At 53.1% G+C, this 15,824-nt stretch overlaps 1 protein-coding gene across 11 annotated transcripts in view; it reads left to right on the top strand.

The window, feature by feature from the left end:
- PITPNM2 (phosphatidylinositol transfer protein membrane associated 2) overlaps positions 1–15,824 on the top strand; it is a 1,944,277-nt gene that overhangs the window by 481,559 nt on the left and 1,446,894 nt on the right. Inside the window, exon 1 of one of the 11 annotated variants that reach the window (XM_069619652.1) lies at positions 9,426–9,446. The exons of 9 other annotated variants lie outside the window; for them this stretch is intronic. The gene's annotated coding sequence lies outside the window, so the exon portion shown is untranslated. Of the gene's footprint in view, positions 1–9,425; positions 9,447–9,478; positions 9,651–15,824 lie in introns of those variants that run through there. One more of the 11 variants, XM_069619651.1, reaches the window with a different exon arrangement.

Raw genomic sequence — 15,824 nt, 5'->3', positions numbered from 1 at the left:
TCTCTCCTCTGATGGTGCCTCCCTCTGGAATGCCTCACTGCTCTCTCCGCCTTGAGCCGGACCTCCTTAAGTTCTGGAAACTCTTCAAGACCTACCTTTTCTCCTCTTGTTTCACTCTGCCTCTACCCTGCTAACTTTTCCCTTGATCCTGCTCCGCCTGCTGACTGGTTGCCTGGCTGTCCTCTGAGTATTGCAGGACACCAGGCCCCCCCCTGACCACCCCCCCTGCACTTGCCACCTGCCCCTACTTGCATTGCCTCCTGGCTAACCTTGCACTACTTGCTCTTGTAGTCCCTGCCTCCCAGCACTTAACTCAGGGCTCTGCTGCGCTGGGCGCACTTCTCCCTCCCTGTTACCCACTCCCCTGCACTTCTTGTTAGCGTACTTGCATGATCTCAATGTCACAAGGCCTAGAAAGATCTTTGTGTTGTCCTCCCTGTGTTGCCCCTCCCTTGACTTGTTGCACCTTGAAACACTTGTGTTTAGGTGCATAATAAATAACAAATGAATCAATCAAAACAAATGCAATCTTACATAACACTCCTCCTCGGTGCTCTGCGCCTAGCAGGCCGTTTTCAGTGGGAAGAGTGCTTCCTCCAAATCACTCCCCACCGCAACGGGACGCCGCTATGCTCACGCTGCCAAGCATCTGCACTCTGCAGTGCACTCTGCTTTTGGCGTTCCGCAACTAGCGGGTCATTTTGAGTAGGAAGAGTGTTGATTCCAAATCCCTCCCCACAGCAACAGGACGCTGCTCTGCTCATGCTGCCAAACAACTGCACTCTGCAGTCCACTCTGCTTTTCGCCGCTCTGTGCCTAGCTGCCCATTTTGAGGAGGTAGAGTGTTTCTTCCAAATTGCTCCCCACAGCAACAGGACACTGCTCTGCTCACGCTGCCAAACAACTGCACTGTGCAGTGCACTTTGCTTTCGGCGCTCTGCGGCTAGCAGGCTGTCTTGAGTAAGAAGGGTGTTTCTTCCAAATTGCTCCCCACAGCAACAGGACACTGATCTGCTCACGCTGTCATACAACTGCACTCTGCAGTACACTCTGCTTTTGGCGCTCCACGCCTGGCAAGCTATTTTGAGTAGGACGAGTGTTTCTTCCAAATCGCTTCCCATAGCAACAGGACACCGCTCTGCTCACGCTGTCAAACTGCACTCTGCAGTGCACTCCACTTTTGGCGCTGCACGCCTAGCTGGCCATTTTGAGTCTGAAGAGTGTTTCCTCAAAATCGCTCCCCACAGCAACAGGACGCCAACATTCACTCCACTGCCATGTTAATAGTTTTGGCTTAATTGTAGTGCTTACCATGTCACCTAATGGCCAAAGCAAGAAAGGTGTCTTTATTACAGGGTGCATTCGGAAGGTGCCTGTATGACTATAAACAAAACCCAGATGAGAATTCACACAGTTGATCACGTGTCCTTAGGTGGGAGGTGACCAGCCAGTCCTAGCCTTGATTACATTTATAGTAGGAAAATAAAACAAGAAATCCCGCACAGGAATGCGAAGTTACGTGAGGATGCACGTCAGGATTGGCTGAGCATCTGACCGTTATAATCGTTGTTGGACTGCCAGATTGCCGTCGCTGGTATTTACTTTGCTTTTAAGGTAACCACCACTCCGTTGACCTCCATTGACCTAATTAGGTTGTGAGGACAGGTAACCCAGTTATCATATTTCTGTTGCAGTTAAATGGTTTCCTCCGAGACTGCACGCTTCCGGTCAGGACAGGTGGACCCCTTCTCCAGGTCCTTAGGCGTCCAGGTTGGAAGTTTGGTTGAGAAGTCAAGTGGGAGCACAGATGGGAGGCTTACCAGCTTGCTGGTGCCTCTGGAAGGGAGGCTGCGCTGCACTGGCCACTGTATTTTCAGAGACACCGCCATGGGGAAGATTTGCTGGTGCCTTGGGAGGGGGGGGGTTCCTGTGCTAGGGGCAGATCAGGGATCTCTACTGCTCCTGCATCTGCACTGCTAGTTATATTTTATATGCCGGCGCACCGGTTAGTCTTGTCTGGGGATACCTGAAAGACAGGAGGCCATGTTGGATTGGGGTCAGGAAGGCCAAGGGCTATGAACAGTGACCCAGCCCAACCCTAGGAAAGCACCAGAAAGTTCAACCTATTCACGGCATCTTTCTTCTGCTGTTTCAAACATCGGCTGGATCACAAGCTCTGCTGGCAAATGTACATTTTCAAACTCGTACCTTCTTTTAGCACGGGAGGAGAGTGCAGTTTTAAAAGGAATGCAAAACGCACCAATTCACCACTTTGTTTTAAATATCTCTGCCACGCTCGCCGCATCCAACAGTTTCTCTGGGCCGGCCCGCCCCCCCAAGCTTGACTCGCGAAAGGTGGCGGGGGGGGGGGGGGGTCTTATTTGAAATCCTGGTTTCACTGCTCTGTCCAGCTCAGCGTGGCAGGGCTCCGTGCTTCGAATCCTGCCCCATCCCGTGCAGCATGTCTGTGCAGTTCACAATTATGTTGCAGTGCCTGCCGCCGGTGTGTGCTAATCTGCTTATCACCAGTGGTGGAAATGGAAAAAATGTGGTGGGGGATCCCACAAGACCCGGGTGGGGGAGGAGTTGGGGAAGAGGGGGCGTGGTCTAGAGGGGGCGGGGTTGGTAGTGGCCAGCCGATCAGATAAATACTTTAAAAAAAAAGAAAAAAAAGCACCCACAAAGGCAACATTGCCTTTTACCACAGGGCTTTAAGTGGGACGGGGCCTGCCGGGGCTCAGCCCCGGCAGGCTCCGAAATTTCAATTTGAGGCGGGGACTGATCTCCCCTGCCAGCCCCGGCCACTACACGAAAAGGATTTTTTTCTGAAGCCTCAAGCTCTCGCTCGTGTGCGAAAGCTTCAGGCTCCAGAAAAAAATGCCTTTCAGCCATAATGGTGGCGCCGCACCTGCGAGGCATCCCTTTAAGCAGGAGATGCCCATCGGCCGGTGCCACCATTGTGGAGAGAAACGTGAGGCCACTGGAAGCTGAGGCCGTTTTCCTGAAGACTGAAACTCTGTCTTCAGGAAAACAGCCTCAGCTTCCAGTGGCTTCACCCTTTCAGCCTTAATGGTGACGCTGCCCCTCCCCAGCTGCCGAGGGGAAGCGCCACCATTAAGGCTGAATAGGCGAGGCACTGTCCCTTGCCAGGCAAGCCTATAGAAAGTAAATGCAGAGATCAGCACCCTCTCCCCTATGGGAGAGGGTGTTGATCAATACAAAAGGATGCCTGGCAGGGGTGCCAGTTGCCCATTGAGCCGGGGCTCTTCAGGGGGGCGTGGCCTAACGGGCCAGCAGGACGCCTGCAGTTAGGCCAGGCCCCCTTGATGAGCCCTGGCTCATTTTGTTGTGCCAAAAAAAGAAAGAAAAAAAACGCCCGCGAGGGCAGCATTGCCTTTTATGCGGCTCTGGCACTGGTGTGTAAAGCACAATGCTCGCTACATGTACAACTGATTCCTTTCAGTTGTACATGTAGTGAGCATTGTCCATTACGCATCAATGCCAAAGCCCTGGTAAACGGCAATGCTGCCGTCGCGGACTCTTTTTTTTTTTTCTTTCTTTTTTCCTGCGCGGTTCATTGGCTTGGGCGGCTGACTCAGGCCGGATCCCGAGATCCGGCTACACATCTGGTGCCGGATCTCGGATCCGCCGAGAGCCGTCCCAATGGCCAGCACTGCTTATCACAGCGGTGTGCTGCTCTGTACTACATGTCCGTGCTGCTCTAGCTGGCTCTGTGCTTCTCTCCAATACTTGGGTGCATCTATACCTGGCATAACTGTATAGTTCAGCTAGCTCTCCTGGGCACAGCCCCCTGTTGCTCTGTGCAGGGTGCCTGTCACACCCCTGTGCTGTTGTGTGCACCTCTTCTTGGCAGTGATGTGTGCAGCACCGCGGGACACAACCCTCTGTTGCTCTGTGCAGGGTGCACGTCACACCCCTGTGCTGTTTTGTGCATCTCTGCCTGACAGTGATTTGTGCAGCACGGCACTGTGAGGCACAGCCCCCTGCTGCTCTGTGCAGAGTGCATGGCACACCCCTGTGATTTTGTGTGCACCTCTTCTTGGCAGTGATTTGTGCAGCACCGCAGCACACAGCCTCCTGTTGCTCTGTAGAGGATGTCTGTCACACCCCTGTGTTGTTGCGTACAGCTCTGCCTGGCAGTGATTTGAGCAACACCGCAGGGCACAATTGCTCTGTGCAGGGTGCATGTCACACCCCTGTGCTGTTACGTGCACCTCTGCTTGGCATTGATTTGTGCAGCACCGTGGGCTTGTGCAGCACCGCGGGGCACAGCACCCTGTTGCTCCGTGCAGGATGCCTGTCATAGCCCTGTGCCGTTGTGTGCAGCTCTGCCTGGCAGTGATTTGTGCAGCACTGCGGGGCACAGCCCCCTGTTGCTCTGTGCAGGGTGCCTGTCACACCCCTGTGCTGTTGTGTGCACCTCTTCTTGGCTGTGATTTGTGCAGCACCGGAGCGCACAGCCCCCTATTGCTCTGTGCAGGATGCCTGTCACAGCCCTGTACTTTTTTTGTGCACGTCTGCTTGTTAGTGATGTGTGCAGCACCGCTGGGCACAGCCCTCTGTTGCTCTGTGCAGGATGCCTGTCCCAGCCCTGTACTTTTTTGTGCACGTCTGCTTGTTAGTGATGTGTGCAGCACCGCTGGGCACAGCCCTCTGTTGCTCCGTGCAGGGTGCATGTCACACCCCTGTGCTGTTGTGTGGACCTCTGCTTGGAAGTGATTTGTGCAGCACCCCGGGGCACAACCCTCTGTTGCTCCGTGCAGGGTGCACGTCACACCCCTGTGCTGTTTTGTGCACCTCTGCCTGGCAGTGATTTGTGCAGCACCGCGGGGCACAACCCTCTGTTGCTCTGTGCAGGGTGCACATCACACCCCTGTGCTGTTTTGTGCACCTCTGCCTGGCAGTGATTTGTGCAGCACCGCGGGGCACAACCCTCTGTTGCTCTGTGCAGGGTGCACGTCACACCCCTGTGCTGTTGTGTGGACCTCTGCTTGGAAGTGATTTGTGCAGCACCGCGGGGCACAACCCTCTGTTGCTCTGTGCACGGTGCACGTCACACCCCTGTGCTGTTTTGTGCACCTCTGCCTGGCAGTGAGTTGTGCAGCACTGCGGGGCACAACCCTCTGTTGCTCTGTGCAGGGTGCACGTCACACCCCTGTGCTGTTTTGTGCATCTCTGCCTGACAGTGATTTGTGCAGAATGGCACCGCGAGGCACAGCCCCCTGCTGCTCTGTGCAGAGTGCATGGCACACCCCTGTGCTTTTGTGTGCACCTCTTCTTGGCAGTGATTTGTGCAGCACCGCAGCGCACAGCCCCCTGTTGCTCTGTGGAGGATGTCTGTCACACTCCTGTGTTGTTGCGTACAGCTCTGCCTGGCAGTGATTTGAGCAGCACCGCAGGGAACAATTGCTCTGCGCAGGGTGCATGTCACACCCCTATGCTGCTGCGTGCACCTCTGCTTGGCAGTGATTTGTGCAGCACCATGGGCTTGTGCAGCACCGCGGGGCACAGCACCCTGCTGCTCCCTGCAGGATGCCTGTCATAGCCCTGTGCCGTTGTGTGCAGCTCTGCTTGGCAGTGATTTGTGCAGCACTGCGGGGCACAGCCCCCTGTTGCTCTGTGCAGGGTGCCTGTCACACCCCTGTGCTGTTGTGTGCAGCAACGTGGGGCACAGCCCCCTGTTGCTCTGTGCAGGGTGCATGTCACACCCCGGTGCTGTTGTGTGCACGTCTGCTTGGCAGTGATGTGTGCAGCACCGCGGGGCAGAGCCCTCTGTTGTTCTGTGCAGGGTGCATGTCACACCCCTGTGCTGTTGTGTGCACCTCTGCCTGGCAGTGATTTGTGCAGCACCGGGGGGCACAGCCCCCTGTTGCTCTGTGCAGGGTGCATGTCACACCCCTGGGCTGTTGTGTGCACTTCTGCCTGGCAGTGATTTGTGCAGCACCGTGGGGTACAGCCCCCTGTTACTCTGTGCAGGGTGCATGTCATACACCTGTGCTGTTGTGTGCACCTCTGCCTGGAAGTGATTTGTGCAGCACCGCGGGGTACAGCCCCCTGTTGCTCTGTGCAGGCTGCCCGTCAGGGGCGTTGCTGGGGGGGGCTAAGGGGGCAAAATCCCCTGATCTTTTGGTTGTAGCCCCGGATAGAATCTCAGGAGCTACAGCCAAAAGGCTAGCTAGCCCCCAGTCCCATCAGTTCCGACATCAGCTTAGCCCCGGGTCTTTTCCAGACCTACCAACTCCCCTGCTGTCCGTCACACACCTGTGCTGTTGTGTGCACCTTTGCCTGGCAGTGATGTGTGCAGCACCGCGGGGCACATCCCCCTGTTGCTCAGTACAGGGTGCATGTCACATACCCTGTGCTGTTGTGTGCAGCTCTGCTTGGCAGTGATATGTGCAGCACCGCGGGACACAGCCCTCTTTTGCTCTGTGCAGGGTGCACGTCACACCCCTGTGCTGTTTTGTGCACCTCTGCCTGGCAGTGAATTGTGCAGCACCGCGGGGCACAACCCTCTGTTGCTCTGTGCAGGGTGCATGTCACACCCCTGGGCTGTTGTGTGCACTTCTGCCTGGCAGTGATTTGTGCAGCACCGTGGGGTACAGCCCCCTGTTACTCTGTGCAGGGTGCATGTCATACACCTGTGCTGTTGTGTGCACCTCTGCCTGGAAGTGATTTGTGCAGCACCGCGGGGTACAGCCCCCTGTTGCTCTGTGCAGGCTGCCCGTCAGGGGCGTTGCTGGGGGGGGCTAAGGGGGCAAAATCCCCTGATCTTTTGGTTGTAGCCCCGGATAGAATCTCAGGAGCTACAGCCAAAAGGCTAGCTAGCCCCCAGTCCCATCAGTTCCGACATCAGCTTAGCCCCGGGTCTTTTCCAGACCTACCAACTCCCCTGCTGTCCGTCACACACCTGTGCTGTTGTGTGCACCTTTGCCTGGCAGTGATGTGTGCAGCACCGCGGGGCACATCCCCCTGTTGCTCAGTACAGGGTGCATGTCACATACCCTGTGCTGTTGTGTGCAGCTCTGCTTGGCAGTGATATGTGCAGCACCGCGGGACACAGCCCTCTTTTGCTCTGTGCAGGGTGCACGTCACACCCCTGTGCTGTTTTGTGCACCTCTGCCTGGCAGTGAATTGTGCAGCACCGCGGGGCACAACCCTCTGTTGCTCTGTGCAGGGTGCACGTCACACCCCTGTGCTGTTTTGTGCACCTCTGCCTGGCAGTGATTTGTGCAGCATTGCGGGGTACAACCCTCTGTTGCTCTGTGCATTGTGCACGTCACACCCCTGTGCTGTTTTGTGCATCTCTGCCTGACAGTGATTTGTGCAGCACGGCACCGCGAGGCACAGCCCCCTGTTGCTCTGTGCAGAGTGCATGGCACACCCCTGTGCTGTTGTGTGCACCTCTGCCTGGCAGTGATTTGAGAAGCACTGCGGGGCACAGTCCCCTATTGCTCTTTGCAGGATGCCTGTCATACCCCTGTGCTTTTGTGTGCACCTCTTCTTGGCAGTGATTTGTGCCGCACCGCAGCACAAAGCCCCCTGTTGCTCTGTAGAGGATGTCTGTCACACCCCTGTGTTGTTGCGTACAGCTCTGCCTGGCAGTGATTTGAGCAGCACCGCAGGGCACAATTGCTCTGTGCAGGGTGCATGTCACACCCCTGTGCTGTTGCGTGCACCTCTGCTTGGCAGTGATTTGTGCAGCACCATGGGCTTGTGCAGCACCGCGGGGCACAGCACCCTGTTGCTCCGTGCAGGATGTCTGTCATAGCCCTGTGCCGTTGTGTGCAGCTCTGCCTGGCAGTGATTTGTGCAGCACCGTGGGGCCCAGCCCCCTGTTGCTCTGTGCAGGGTGCCTGTCGCACCCCTGTGCTGTTGTGTGCAGCAACGTGGGGCACAGCCCACTGTTGCTCTGTGCAGGGTGCATGTCACACCCCAGTGCTGTTGTGTGCACGTCTGCTTGGCAGTGATGTGTGCAGCACCGCGGGGCAGAGCCCTCTGTTGTTCTGTGCAGGGTGCATGCCACACCCCTGTGCTGTTGTGTTCACCTCTGCCTGGCAATGATTTGTGCAGCACCGGGCGGCACAGCTCCCTGTTGCTCTGTGCAGGGTGCATGTCATACACCTGTGCTGTTGTGTGCACCTCTGCCTGGAAGTGATTTGTGCAGCACCGCGGGGTACAGCCCCCTGTTGCTATGTGCAGGCTGCCCGTGCCCGTCACACCCCTGTGCTGTTGTGTGCACCTTTGCCTGGCAGTGATGTGTGCAGCACCGCGGGGCACATCCCCCTGTTGCTCAGTACAGGGTGCATGTCACATCCCCTGTGCTGTTGTGTGCAGCTCTGCTTGGCAGTGATATGTGCAGCACCGCGGGACACAGCCCCCTTTTGCTCTGTGCAGGGTGCCTGTCACACCACTGTGCTGTTGTGTGCAGCACCGCGGGACCCAGCCCCCTGTTGCTCTGTGCAGGGTGCATGTCACATCCCTGTGCTGTTGTGTGCACCTCTGCCTGGAAGTGATTTGTACAGCACCGCGGGGCACAGCCCTCTGTTGCTCTGTGCAGGGTGCATGTCACACCCCTGTGCCGTTGTGTGCAGCTCTGCCTGGCAGTGATTTGTGCAGCACCCCTGGTCACTGCCCCCTGTTGCTCTGTGCAGGATGCCAGTCACATCGCCGGCTGTGCTGTTGTGTGCACCTCTGCTTGGCAGTGATTTGTGCAGCACGGCACCGCGGGGCACAGCCCTCTGTTGCTCTGTGCAGGGTGCCCGTCACACCCCTGTGTTGTTGTGTGCAGCACCGTGGGGCCCAGCCCCCTGTTGCTCTGTGCAGGGTGCCCGTCACACCCCTGTGCTGTTGTGTGCAGCACCGCGGGGCCCAGCCCCCTGTTGCTCTGTGCATGGTGCCTGTCACACCCCTGTGCTGTTGTGTGCAGCACCGCGGGCCCAGCCCCCTGTTACTCTGTGCATGGTGCCTGTGTGTTGTGTGCAGCACCGCGGGGCCCAGCCCCCTGTTGCTCTGTGCAGGGTGCCTGTCACATCCCCTCCCGTGCCGTTGTGTGCAGCACCGTGGGGCCCAGCCCCATGTTGCTCTGTGCAGGGTGCCTGTCACACCCCTGTGCTGTTGTGTGCAGCACCGCGGGGCCCAGTCCCCTGTTGCTCTGTGCAGGGTGCCTGTCACACCCCTGTGCTGTTGTGTGCAGCACCGCGGGACCCAGCCCCCTGTTGCTCTGTGCAGGGTGCCTGTCACACCCCTGTGATGTTGTGTGCAGCACCGCGGGGCCCAGCCCATGTTGCTCTGTGGAGGGTGCCTGTCAAACCCCCTCCCGTGCCGTTGTGTGCACCTCTCCTGGTAGGCGCTCCTAGCAGCTGCGCCTGGCAGCGGCGGCAGCGCGCGTTCCTGGCGCTCGCCGAGCAGCGCCCCTCTTCTCCATGGTAACTTGGCTTCCGCCGGCGGAGGGGCGACGGGGGTGGGGGCGATCAATGCTCTCCTCCTGAGCGTGGCTGGCGCGCTCGCTCCGGTGACAGGCATGCCTTGCCTGGCTGGGCTCCTGCAGACATGGCGAGCTGGGGCTGCTCACCTGGGGCGCCTTCTCCTGCCGCCGCCGGCCTGAAGCGGGCGGGCAGAGCCCCCGCCAGGTAACCCGCGCTGCCTGCTCCCTGCGCCGCCTGTGGATGGGTGCCGGGGGGGGGGGGGCTGCTCAGTTTAGGAGCGCTGTGTGGTGATGGGAGCCGCGGGGGAGGCGAGGCTGCCCTGGGGGTGTTATCTGGTGGGGGGCGAGGGGGTCTCCATGGATGTTTTGAGGTGATGGGTGACCCCAGTTTCCTCTAAGCACGTTGTCTGGGACGTGCGCCTTGGAGAGAGGTGGGGGGGGGGGAGTAGAAGAGGAACCATGTTAGGCATTGACCGGGGGTGTGGAGGTGTCTAGGCGGTTTGTTTGGTGCTGGGGAATCTAGATTCTGGATCTTTTTTTGTGGTGATGGGCGCTAGTCTAGATAGCTGCCAACATGATCCATTCCAATCTGCAGCTGCTTATCTTGTCCGTTTTTTTTCCTTTGAATTCTGGGACTTGTAGTCTGAGTTTTATATTCGGAAAAGCAGAACTACCAGTCCCAGAAGGCAAAGAAAAGCCCCGGACTGGATAAGCACCGGCACATTAGAGTGGATCATGGAGGCAACTAATACTATGCATTCCAGACACGTTGCCCTGCGATGTGTGGGTGCAGCGCAGCCTCCCAGGGAGGCTCCTGTTTCCATCATGCCCGGCGGCTCCATGGCAAAGCTCCCCATATTGACCGCGGACGGGGAGGGGGCCACAGGGCGTATTTCTCTGAGCATGATTGAAGGGGGAGGGGAGGTGGGAGCTGTTTGTTGATAGTCTCCCTCAACACCTACTGGAAGTTCCAGTAATGCCAGCTGTGCGCGTGCACTGTGTGTGTGTTCATTAATTGTAATCTGCACATCTCGTTTGTTTGTTTGACAGTCCAGAGTGGCATGTGTTATGTATTTATGCCGTATGTCACAATGTTTGTCTGGATAACTATATGTGTATTCGCACATTTAAAAAAGAAATGCTGATGTATATTTTTGTAAATGTATATTGCATTAATATGTTTATTTTATACACGTGTGTGCATATATATATATATATATATATTCGCAGAAGTCCACGAACCCTTGCATGTGAATGTATACATATGCTCTAATCTGTGTAATTATGAACCCCCTAGAGTCTACCCTGCCTGTGATTGGCCCATTCTTGGTCACATGCCATGGCTTCTGGGGATTTCCCTGCTTCATGTCTGCTGTGTCCCGGTAGATTTATGCTCCATCTCTACCAATACAGCTTGGGTGAGGCTCGGGAGGGAAGCTCTGAATAGAGATGGGCCTCGGAGCAAGAATGGGCCTTGAGTAGTGCTGGTCTTCGTGGCCAGGAAAGGCATGGGATGGAGCTCAGGGGTCGGATGGGCTTTTGGGTGTGAATATGCCCCGGGTCAGGGATGGTCCTAAAAAGAGGCGATAGCCACAGAGGTGAGTTGTGAACTGCAGTACCCCATTCCCCAAAGTGCTGCACATAATCCTTTCCAAAGCGCTATGCGCCTGAAAGAGATCTTGCGTGCAGGAACACCCCATACGCACACAACTGCATTCCCCACTTGATCAGTAACTAAAGCAGTTTCATTCATGAATTACCCATTGACATTGTGTTGCCCACTCTTCATATTTGAACCCTTCGGGAGCCCTTATCAAGCAGCCTTTGGCTATGTACTCATTGTGACTAACCTCAGCTGAAGACTATTTACCTGGGCCCAAAGATGCAGACTATGTACCTGGGCCCATAGATGTGGACTATGTACCAGGGCACATAGCTTACATATATGTGCCTGGGCCTATAGATGAAGACTGTGTACCAGGGCATATAGATGAAGACTGTGTACCAGGGCATATAGATGTAGACTATGTGCTGTGCTTATAGATGTAGACTATCTGCCTGGGCCTATAGATGCAGACTATGTACCAGGGCCCATAGATGTAGACTATGTACCAGGGCCCATAGATGTAGACTATGTGCCTGGACCTATGGATGCAGACTATGTAACAGGGCCCATAGATGTAAACTATGTACCAGAGCCCATAGATGTAGACTATGTGCCTGGACCTATAGATGTAGGCTACATGTCTGGGCCCATGGATGTTGACTACGTATCCGTCACATCAATGTTTATTATGGTCCTGGACAAATACATGTAGACTATGTACCAGTGCACATAGATGTAGACTATGTACCAGGGATCATAGATGTAGACTATGTGTCTGGGCCTATAGATGTAGACTATGTCCCTGGTTCCACAGATGTAGACTATGTGCCTGGGCCTATAGATGTAGACTATATGCCTGGCCCTTGTGAGGGGTCAGTAATGTGAGATTCACAACTGTGTTTCGTTTTCTCAAGGTTTGACATTTTATTTTGAACAGGATTAGAAAATAAACCCTAACTAAGCCTACTCTACCAGGGGATTCCCTAGCTAGTCTAGGATCTAAGGGAAAACCTCCTAACATACACAAAAGTAACCCTCACACTAAACAACAGAAACATTCAAAGTAACATAGAAACAACATAAATAAAAGGTTACCAAACAACCAGTGTCTTGTATGACTTCTAGTCCTCCTGGGTGGATCTTGCTCCCCAGGAACGTCCCAAAGTCAATTTCTTCCAAGGAAATAAAAGTCTTAAATCAAGTCTTGAAAAGTTCCAAAGAAACAAAAGTTCACAAAAATAGATATCCACTGGCAACAGTTCCTTCTTTGCCTGATGAAAAGATTCCCTTTCCAAGCTCCACAAAGAAAACAACAGCACCAGTGGTATTCCTGGATAACCTCCTTCCAGGAAAGAATGGGTAAAGTTGAAGACAAAAGTACCACTTCTACTTACCAACAACTCTTCTTCTTGCAACTTCTGCGGCGTCTTCAAATACAGTTGTCAAGATGCTCCTGCTTAGGGGTTGCTCCTTCTCTAGCAACTCCCTTCTGGCAATGCTACTGTGCAAGCAGGCTCCTTTGCTCTACAGTTGACTTGTGCTTCTACTACATTCAACTGATACAGTTCTGACAAAGGTATCGACAACCACAGTTCTACTGCTGCTACTGCTGCTTATAATTTTAGGCAACTTCCACAAGACTCTTCAACCACAGGTGGGCAAGGCACTCTTCTCTCTTGTAGGACAAGAGAGGGCAGCGTCTTTGCCTGTCCTTTTGTCTTGCAGTTACAATGGAATCTGTCTTTAGCTTTCCGACTGTTTCTTCTCAACTTAAACAGTTTCAGCTATGCATATTTGCTTAAGTTTCTTTTACCAAGTACCCAGCTCCCTTCCCCAGCTTCATATGTATTTTGTCTCCAGTAGTTGCCCCAAGGCTGTAGTGCCACTTTTGCAGGCTTGGACAACCTTGTCACCCTTGTATTAGAGGACTTGGGGGTTACAACACCTTAAGAGACTTTAAAGTAGTGATTTTTAGTTCTTAAATGTGATGATTTCACTTTAACAGGGTTTGGTCAACTGGCTTGGGTAATACTTGTTCTTAATTCAACTTCAGCCACTTCTACAACAATGTTAGGTAAATTTCTTAATGGAAACGAAATTAGATGTGCGCGACTTTGTTCTGATGTTGAAATTCCCCATTCAAAAGAATAAGCGTTCCCACCTTTCGGTCAGCGTTAAGCTTCCAAGGCATTCGGGAAACACTGTTTCAGGGGCAACCTCTTCTGAAGTTAAATATACTTGTAATATTGTGGGAAAGTCGAGATCAGCTTCATTAGGGTTACCAGCAACGTTCACTTCTTTAACGAGAGACACACGACAGCTCGGCAACAGGTTACATCAAACAATGGGGAAAAGAGATGCTTTCTCTACACGCTGGTACTTCAGCTTTATTAATATATGCGCGTGATGCAATTCCTTTGTTAGAATGACTTCCCATTTCTGCAAACAACTTTTACCTGCTTTTATGTGCACGCAATTATAAAATAAGCTGTTTACAGTTACCAGCAAGGACTTCTTGATGATTTGGAGTATGGAACGTCCCTTTACTGACGCCTCAATCACAGTGACTGTGGGCTGCCTCTGCTTCCCGGCTCGGTTTCTGCTACTGCTACTGCTACAGGTGCTCTTGGGACCCACACTCCTCTGTTGCACGGGTGTCTCCTATCCGACCTCCCTAAAGGAGTGTCTTGCACTCTCCAGCTTCCCTCGGCTTGCTTCTGCACACAGGCCTTGGGTGGATGCACGACTTCAGCGCTGCATTCACAGCAATTAGGTGCACCTGGAAAGACTGCCTGTTGCTTCCACTCTCTACCAATGGTGCCACAGCCAAACAGGGTTTGTGAGCACAGGACCAACTCATAGCCTTTAGGTGAAATCTGCTGTTCCTCTGCTCCGGCGTCCCTTTTGTGGTCACGCTTTCTAGTGAACTGTCAGCCTGGTGCTCTGCTTCTTCTGCTTCTGCTACTGGCAACCTTTCAGCTCCTGCTCCAGCTTATCTCTACTGCTCCTTCCTGCTGCAGCCTTTTATGCCCCTCAGGTGGATTTATTGGCTTGAGGTACAGACCATTGAGGCTAATTGGCTGACCTTGCCAAAAGCTAGTAGGCCTATCTGCCTTTCTTTGGCTCCCGCATGTCTCCCCAGCCATCTTCTTCGTCACAGTCCCTGAGGGATTCTGTAACATGCAGTCCACCATAGAAAGATTTATTTTTTGTACTTCTTTAAAAGTTTAAAAAAGGGTTTTCCGTCCCTTGATACATTGAAAGAGGAGTTATACGGTTTAACCTTTTGAGAGATAGCTGGGACAGCAAAAGACACATATTCATCGTTCCTTTTCGTATACCTTTGGCATTGTGGAGGATATGAGGATTTAGGAATATAAAAGATTTGCTAAACACCAGAAGGAGTCACTTTTTTAGAGTTTACCTTTCCATCCTTAGTAGGAGATCGAGATATAGTAAAATGGCAATAAGCCAATTCCTCCTCTAAGCCTGTGGTAAGAGTATTTTTCTTGAAGGAAACATTCTGTGTCTCACACTGCAAAATCACTCCACTACCCTCGGCCTTGTCTCCACAGAGGTGATGCTCCCGTAGTACACCACCCCCAGGACTGGGGTCAGGTAGCTTCTACCCTCTCCTGGCCACCTGGGGGGAGAATTTAGGCAGGGTTTCCATGGGGGATCCTCAGGATTCTCCACAGCCTATAAATGAACACTATGTGCCTCGGCCCATAGATGTGGACTATGTAACCTTGGGTCTATTTTAGACACAGAAGTACATATATTAGACATATACTCATACCCTGGCCTCTAGATAAATTAAGCATTCAAATCTTGCAACTACATCTTTTAATCTTAACGCACCACGTGTTGAGAGCAGAGGTCACTGCAGAGGGCGGGTTTGACAGAAACCAGAACACATGCTTTGATTGTTATCTGTATGGATGCAACTGCAGGCCATGACGCTGTGTGCTCTGAGCTTGTAAGCCAGCACTTACAGTGAGGTGAGAAATTGTTTCTTTCTTTTCAACTGCTGCTCTGTTTGTGTCTGGTGTAGAGGGGCATGTTTCATTCATATTTATTTTCCTAGCATTTTAGGATTGTTGCAGTAATAATATGGACAGCTCAGTTACGACTGGGATGTATCCTTTTACCAAACCAAATCTTGCTTTTTTGGTGAATGCTTGCTTGCATTGCACGAAAGCATTGTTCCGAGTTCCTGTGCTGTGTGCATTTATCAAAAAGTTGCAGGTATGCAGTGTGTTCCACAAATGTAATCATTTGTTTGAAGCCAGACATCTTTCCCACACAACTGTTTTGGTTATGTGTTGTATTAATGTTTACGTTTATTAATGTTCTGGTTACTTGTCGCATATTGTTGACACTCTTGCTGAGGCAAGTTATTTTTACTCTTACAATTTTGAATTTTGTTAAAGCAGTGTGTAAAATCCTCCCCACCCTAACACCTTATCTGGGGCATTGATTAGCAGTAAATGTCTAGCTTAAACAGATCTGTGATCACTGCGTGACGAAAATGCAGACAAAGAAAATGCTGACTACAAAAGTGGCGAGGCGCAGTGATCACATAGATCACTTTTACCCCAACCCCATACCCGCTTCCCCTTTATATCTCCAGTTACTTTTCGCCCTGCACACTTCTGTGTGTGTCGCCGACTCGTCTCTATCGCTGCAACGTCAGTTTCCTTCCACTAACGGTGTCTGAACTGGCACTGCAGGGTCCTTTTTTACATTATTTTCCCCCGCAATCCCTGAACC

Source organism: Ambystoma mexicanum, chromosome 10 (assembly GCF_040938575.1).
Source record: "Ambystoma mexicanum isolate Mex_15411 chromosome 10, UKY_AmexF1_1, whole genome shotgun sequence".
Lineage (NCBI taxonomy): Eukaryota > Metazoa > Chordata > Amphibia > Caudata > Ambystomatidae > Ambystoma > Ambystoma mexicanum.
Note: the sequence above shows the minus strand (reverse complement) of the source record. Positions and strands in the feature narration are given on the sequence as shown.